The sequence below is a fragment of the Peromyscus maniculatus genome, chromosome 2, assembly GCF_049852395.1.
Source record: "Peromyscus maniculatus bairdii isolate BWxNUB_F1_BW_parent chromosome 2, HU_Pman_BW_mat_3.1, whole genome shotgun sequence".
Classification (NCBI taxonomy): domain Eukaryota; kingdom Metazoa; phylum Chordata; class Mammalia; order Rodentia; family Cricetidae; genus Peromyscus; species Peromyscus maniculatus.
The window spans coordinates 127958192-127966401 of NC_134853.1; positions in this window are offsets into that span (position 1 = coordinate 127958192).

The window sequence follows — 8210 nt, forward strand, 5'->3', positions numbered from 1 at the left end:
AAAGAACAACTCTTAAGAATCAGTTCTATCCTGTCACTTTATGGGATCCAGGGCTCAAACTCACACAAGCACCTCTGCCTAGTGAGCCATCTGGCCAGCCCATCCTAGGAACTGTTGGATGTCATTTCTCTTTTCCAGTAGAGAGAGTACAGCATGGCCAGGTCTTGATACCTGCTGGATTAAGAATACTAACTTGAGGTCAATATAATTCAGACAGTAAGGGCGGCAGGCATGTCGGTTACGCTGGAAAATCCGGGCCACAGCTCCCTACTTGCTTGGAGTCACATGGGCCAGAACGTTGCCAGGATGTTCTCACACAGCTCTCTCCTGGAGCTAGGCCGTCACGTTTCTGCCAGACTGTGACTGCCAAAGCCTTCAGGGGAAGGACCAGAAGCAACATAGCTTAGTATGGTTGTTTCGCTGCAACGTCCCAGAAAATACAGTCAGGTTTAACCGGAAAAGGGCAGCAGAGGACTCTTCACATCAGAAAGCAATCTGCAAGCTGCCTCTGACAGGCCCGTCAAGAAGCCAGGCTTTTCCATGATTGAAAAAGGAGGTGCTGGGCGGTTAAAGTGAAGGCCTGCTGGTCCTTAAATGCCTCCTGGCTCTCCCATTCTCCTGTACTTCCTCTGGGTCTCAGGGTGCGGCGGCAGTGGGGGTGGGGTGACCCACCTGTTGTATTTTTAAAACGGGAAGGAATCACAACATACAACAGGCCCACGTGGGAGGTTTATTGAGGGGAGGGCAGAGACTAGTCCCTGGGGGTGAGAGGGGGGGGGGGAGAGAGAGACAGAGACAGAGACAGAGAGAGAGAGACAGAGAGAGAGACAGAGAGACAGAGAGAGAGACAGAGACAGAGAGAGACACAGAGAGAGAGAGACAGGTGTACAAGGCCCGCCTTTTATAAGGAAATGCAATGAATGCACACAGGAGTTGCTCTTAGCGGCTGCAGCTGAGGTCTATCCTGTCAGGACCCTAAGGGCAGGCCAGCACAGAGGCCCAAATGCTAACACCACCTCCTTGCCAGGTTTCAGGCCCTCTGGCCCCATCATCCTCCTACTCCAGCCCCTCACTTCCACCACCTCCTGCTTTACTATTGATTCTGACCCTCTGCCTCCTTTTGATATGGACCCTTGGGATTACATTGGGTCTTCCTGTCCTTGTGGATAATCCGGGATAATCTCATCCAGGGTTGAATGTGTCTCAGTGGCAAAGCCCTTGCTTAGCATGCACAGGCCTTGGATTCTATTTCCGACAAATTCAAAAAGAATCCTTCCCGAATTCCCTTAGTCATATCAACGCAGTCTCTGTGCTGATGGGACACATCACAGGTTTTGTGGGAAGCTGCGGCTCAGCTTGCCACTAAGGGTGTAATACACATGCCAGTTTATGCTCTTCTGCTTTTGAGTATGTTGGTTTTTGTTTTTTTTTTTTTTTTGTTTTTTTTGTTTTTTGTTTTTTGTTTTTTGAGACAGGGTTTCTCTGTGTAGCTTTGTGCCTTTCCTGGAACTCACTCTGTAGCCCAGGCTGGCCTCAGACTCACAGAGATCCACCTGCCTCTGCCTCCCGAGTGCTGGGATTAAAGGCGTGCCGCCACCGCCGCCGCCACCACCGCCCGGCGAGTATGTTTTAACACAATCATGGAAGGAAGGGCTGGAGGTGGCTGAGTGCTTAAGAGCATGTATTCTTCTAGAGGAGCTGAGTTCAGTTGCCAACACCCACATTAGGTGGTTCACAACCCCCTGTAACTCCATCACCCTTTCCTGGCCTCTACAGGTATCGGGGACTAGGTCGGTCGAGCCCCTCGATAGTCCCCTCCTAGGGTCCGGGAAGAATCTACAGCCAGCTGATAATTTAATCTTCGATGAAAAGAATTAAATCTACACACATGAAACTCCTTAGTCCATACACTTTATTCTTCTGAGTCAGTTCTCTCTCTCCACAGCTTCTGTTCTGCTCTCATGCCTGGCTCCTCTCTTGCCTGATTTCTCTCTACAGTCATCTGCTGTCCTCCAAGTTCTAACTGAATTCTCTCCTATTAGTTCTGCCCCATCTAGGTTCTCATCCATCTAGTTCCTTCCCATATCAGCTCCTCTCCCATCTCCTTCTTTCTTATCTTGTTCTTCCTCATCCTGTTCTTCCCCAAGTGGCTCTTCCTCATCTTCCATCTCGTTCCTCTAGTCCTCTCTTTTAGCCCTTCAATCTAGTTCCTACCATCTAGTCCATTCCTCTCCAGTTCTTACCCAACTAGTTCTTCCATTCTCTCTTTTCCTCTCTCCTCCTCTCCATCTCCTTATTCTCTTTGTTCCCCCCAAGTCTCCCAGAAATCCAGTTATAAACCCAAGCAATAGCAATCCTCTGGCCCAGCAAGGTCACCAGGCTTGAATTCTTATGGGGTCATAAAGGCAGGTAAGAATTTTCCTCAGGCAGTGACCACCAGGCTTTCTTTTTCTTTCTTTTCTTTTTCTTTCTTTCTTTCTTTCTTTCTTTCTTTCTTTCTTTCTTTCTTTCTTTCTTTCTTTCTTTCTTTCTTTCTTTCTTTCTTTCTTCTTTTAAAGATTTATTTGTTTATTATGTATACAGCATGTATGACTGCAGGCCAGAAGAGGGCACCAGATCTCATTACAGATGGTTGTGAGCCACCATGTGGTTGTTGGGAATTGCTTGGGACCTCTGGAAGAGCAGCCAGTGCTCTTAACCTCTGAGCCATCTCTCCAGCCCCCACTCCCTCAGTCAGGCTTTCTTTTACAACCCAAAATGGGAGAGGTGAAAGAGGAGGTCAACTGAGTGCTAATGACCAGTTAGTATATCAAAAAGGATATCTATGTGCTCAGTCTACATTCCGAGAAGTGGTTAGGTAAGAAGTTAGGGGTCTGTTAGTAAGGTTGTATAAGAAAGGAGGGTCTCACCCTAAATTGCACAGAAATAAAGCTATCCGCCTGACCTAGGAGACAGGTGTTGTTTCATATGACCTTGGATGCTTGATAGGCATTTTAGATAAATACATTGTTAGGAGTTCTTGGAAGCACACAAGAAAATCACTGTAGGAACCAGCTAATATATATACAAAGGCTACAATATCACCAAGACTCCTTCAGCCATGGCTTGACCTTTGGGAAAGTTGTTGACTTTTCCGAGCAGTAGCTTCTGTGATGGTAGCTGGGTTCCATGATGTTTTCCTGCGGCTTGCAGCATACAGGCACCAGGTATGTGTGTAGTGTACTTACATACATGCAGGCAAATAATCATACACCTAAAGAAATCAATCAATGGTAGGAGAGAATGGAATCTCAAAAGACAAGTTCGAAATGGATTCCTCTTACCTCCACACACATGCACTCATACAATACATGACAATACAAAAATCAAATTAAAAGTAAAAACAAACAGTAAACAACCAGAAAGAAAATTTAAGATTAAAAAAAAAATTGGTCAGGTGTTGGGGGCGCACGCCTTTAACCCCAGCACTCAGACAGAGGCAGAGGCAGGTGGATTTCTGAGTTCAAGGCCAGCCTGGGCTACAGAGTGAGTTCTAGGACAGCCAGTGCTACCCAGAGAAACCCTGTCTGAAAAAAAAACTGCATATCCTAAGAGCCAGGGCTATAGCTCAATGATAAAACATTTGCCAGGAATATACAAGGCCCCATGATCCTTAGCACTAGGAAGTTAAAAAAAAAAAAAAAAAGACTGAACCTCCCATGTTGGTTGAACACAATGAATTACCCTAGCCATATTAACAAATGAATTACCCTAGCCATATTATACAGGTCATAATTTTTTTTTTTTTTTTTTATACCGGAGCAGGAAGCTGATTGCATGCACTACATGGGGCAGGGAGCAGGCAGTAACAAGAATACCACCGGCAGGCTGCCCATAAACTCCTGACCTTTTCCTCAATAACTGAAGGAAAGCCCAGACTGTGACTTGAAAGACAGTATGAATTGTTTAGGTCACAAGAGGTAGTTGTTTAAGAACTTATGAGTAGAGAAAAATGAGACCCTTGGAAGAAAAGAATTTTTTTTACAATAATTAGCATTGTATTTGAATAATTTAATACATTTATACATAATAGAGCAAAGATACATAAGGGAAATTGTAAAACTTCTCAACTGTAGTGAAAAGGTTAGAAAAAGGTCTATACACAATGTCTGAGGGACAAAAAAATGCTCCCTACATAGACCAGGCTGGCCTCCAATCTGTAGCCATCCTCCTGCCTCCTGAATTGAGCACTGGGATTACTGGTATATATCTGCTGCTATGCCTAGCCCCACAAAATGCATTTAATTTTCAATTAAGAATAGAGAACAAAAATAGTGAAATAAACCCCCTTATGTAAACCAAAACTCATTAGTTGGGGATTAAAGTGGGGAGGGGAGTCCTCCAGTTTATATTGGAAGAAAAGATGTTTTAAAAGGAATTTTTTTTTTCCTGAGACAGGGTTTCTCTGTGTAGCCCTGACTGTCCTGGAACTCATAGAGATCCGCCTGCCTCTGCCTCCCAAGTACTGGGATTAAAGATGTGCGCCGCCGCCGCCGCCGCCGCCACCGCCACCACCACCACCACCACCACCACCACCACCACCACCACCACCACCTGGCAACAAGGAACTCTTAACCAGGTGCTGTGGCCACATCTTTAATCCCAGAACTCAGGAGGCAGAGCCAGGTGGATTCTGAGCTCGAGGCCAGCCTGGTCTACAGAGCTAGCTCCAGGACAGCCAGAGCTACACAGAGAAACCCTGTCTCGGAAAACAAAATAACAAACAACAACAAAAAGGGACCTTTAGGTTTAAAAGAGCACTGTGCTTCTGAGTAGTTCTCGGGGTCATTCTGAAGGGTAAATATGTAAGACCTGCCTTCCACAGTAAGCACACAGGTGAGACATCAGGGAGACATTCCAGCAGTCACTTTGATCGGTGCTGACCACAGGCAATGATGGTGTGGCAGTGTTGGTGTGTATTTTGGGTGGGGTGATCAAACTAGGCTTGGGTTTGCAAGATTATATATGCTGTGTTTGACGATCGAAGTTATTTATTGGTAGTAAGAATTTGGTAAGGTATGCTACTGTTTGCCTAAATATTTATTTTAAAATAGGTGTGTGTGTGCGTGTGCGTGCGCGCACAGGTGCTGAGGCCAGCAGCATCCTGTATTCCTCTGGAACTGGAGTTACAGGCCGGCATGAACCGCCCCGTGTAGGTGCCAGGAACAAACTCCAGTCCTCTGTGAGAGCAGTGCGGTGTTAGCCACTGAGCGGTCTCCCCAGCCCCACAAATGACGTTTCAAAACTCAATTTTATGGGCACAAAACCCCAAAGCACACTGTGCAGGTCAGCTCTGTCTTTGCTGCGCAGCATCTGGTATAAACAACCCAAGGAAGATGCACTTTGCTCTGTTTCAGTGGCTTGGCTCAAATGTTCTGTGGTGGAGCAAAGCCAAGTCTCATGGTGGCCCGGGAGGAAAGACCTCGCCTTTATAATAAACTACCCGCCTGCTCTCCCTCCCTCCCTCCCTCCCTCTCTCCCTCCCTCCCTCTCTCCCCTTTCTCTCTCCCTCTCAGCAAAGCGTCATGGAGCCCAAGCTGGCCTTGAAGTTGAACTCACTACATAGTTGAGGATGACTTCTGATCTTCCTGCATCTACCTCCCAAGTACTTGAATTAAAGGCACTCACCACCATCCAGTCCTTGTTTACCTGGTGCTGGGCCTGAACCCAGGCTTTCACATATGCTAGTTAAGCATCCTGCCCACTGAGCCACACCTCCAGCTGGAAACTCCATTTCTCAGTACCAATTTTCTGCATTAGCTCTCAACATCCAAAATGCCTGTGATAAACCAGCTCAAAGAAGAAAGGCTAAGAGTGGGCATGGTGACGCATGCTTGTGATCCCTGCATTTGGGAGGCGGAGACAAGAGGGCTGTGTTGTGGAATATCGCTTTAAGACATGTTACATTTGTTTAAATAAAATTAACTGGGGTCAGGAGGCCGAGTCAGCAACCAGCTTGACAGGAAGTGGTAGGGAGGAACCACGTGTAGCTAGGGTTCTTAAGTAGGGGCTGAGCAGAAGGATGCGGCTGCTTTGGGGAGCCTTGAGCTAGGAGAAAAGGTTAGCTACTTGCTCTTCAGTCTCTCTGAACAAGCGAGATTTCACCTTAGCCTTTGTTTGACTCCCGAGTTCTACAGAGGGAGAGAGCTGTGAGTGAAGGTCCCTTAGTGGCCCTGACGGAGCCGATACTGGGAGCTGCACCTTCCGGTTAGGGCAGCAGTGGCTTAGGGGCAGCTACTGACTTTAATGAAAAACAACAGGGCCGTTTGAATTCAGTCCTGACTACATGCAGACTGCGTTCTAGGCAAGAATGGACTACACAGTAGATACTATCTTAAAATCAAAACAGCAAGGGGGTTAGCCAATCAGCTCATTGGGTGAGACACTTCGGGTGACCTGAGTTTGATTCCCAGAATCCACAAAACAGATAACTGACTTCACAAAGTTGTCCCCTCACCTCCATGTGTGCCTACACACACACACACACACACACACACACACACACACACACACACACACACTTTCTTCCCCCATGGGAGGACTTATGACTCATCGTTGAGAAGTCTTAGTCCATCGATGCTTGACAGCTTTGAGGCCTGTGGTGAGGCAGGATACCAAGGCAAGAGTGTGTAACAGAAGAGTATGTCACACATACAAAGCATGTGTAAGCCCCTGGACCTTAGCACAACTGACTCCATGATAGAAGTACCATTCAGGCTGTAAAACTCCGCACATAGACAGCACCACCTGCCAAGACTAAAACAAAGACCTAATCCACCACAGCCCACAGTTCTGGAAAAGTCTCTGAATGTACTAACCTTGCTTTTTGGCTTCTGCAGTTCCGCTTCTGGCTAACTGTTCTTGTTAACTGAAGTATGTCAACAGAGGACATGGTTTTTGTGCTTAAGAGCTCACCCTGAGAAAGCCTTGGGGCTACAACTGGGATCCTGAACACACAGTGTAGTCCTCCGCTGTCTAATAAAGACTTTCTATTGGCTTAAATCCGTGTCTGAGCAATCTCTGGTGGCTGCCTCACATGTGAGATGAAAATTGCTGGGCTCAACTGCTATAAAGTGAGTGAAGAGCACTGGCTTTTCTGTCAGATTACAACCTCAACCTGGTAAGGTACCCACAAATGGGTTAGTCCACCGATGAGATTAATACCCTCATGATCCGGTCACCCCCAAAGCCTGCCTGTGAACACTATGGTGTTTAACACTTGAACTTTTGGGTACATTTAAGATCCTAAGCTTAGTGTGGTGGTGCCCACCTATAATCCCAGGCTGGACTACATACTGAGACATAGTGTCTCAAAACACTGAGACAACAAAAAAACCTCCAAGCTGTAACATGCACTGTTTGCCTTGTTACACATTTTAGGAGTCCGAGCTTTTGCTGTGAGCCTTGGTTGGTGGTCATCCATGGTCTTCACCTTGCATAGCTCAGAATAGTGAATAAAACCCCAGACCTACCTTTAATAGTTTGGTTAACCTCCAGAGTTTCCAAATGTCAAATCAACGTTTTTGATTTCTTGAGATATGTTCTCCCTTCCTTAGTTGCTTATAAGTCTTGCCATTCACGCCCCTTTTAAAGGTGGGTATGTCTAGAGAAGTGGTTCTTAACATATGGGTTGTGATCCCTTTGGGGGTTGCATGTCAGATATTTACATTACGATTTATAGCAGTAGCAAAATAGTTATAAAGTAGCAATGAAATAATTTTATGGTTGGGGTCAACACAGCATGAGAAACTGTGTCAAAGGGTCACAGCATTAGGAAAGTCGAGAACTGTTGTCGAGACAGAAATAAAATGTAATCCAAATGCAAGGCATGTATGTCACCTAAATTTTTCTGGTAGCTACAATTAGAAAAGTAAAACCAGGCACTTTTTTTTTCCTGTGCTTTTTGAGATAAGGTCTCTTATAGCCCAGGCAGGCCTGGAACTCACTAGTTGAAAATGACCTTGAAGGTGAGTGAGTGATGGTGGCCCACACGTTTAATCCTAGCACTCAGGAGGCAGAGGCAGGTGGATCTCTGTGAGTTCCAGGACAGCTAAGGCTATAGAGAAATCCTGTCTCAAAATAAACAAAAGACCTTGAACTCTTCCTGATTCTCTGACTCATCTTGCTAAGTGCTGAGGTTACAGGCATGTGCGCCACCTCCGCTCAGAGTA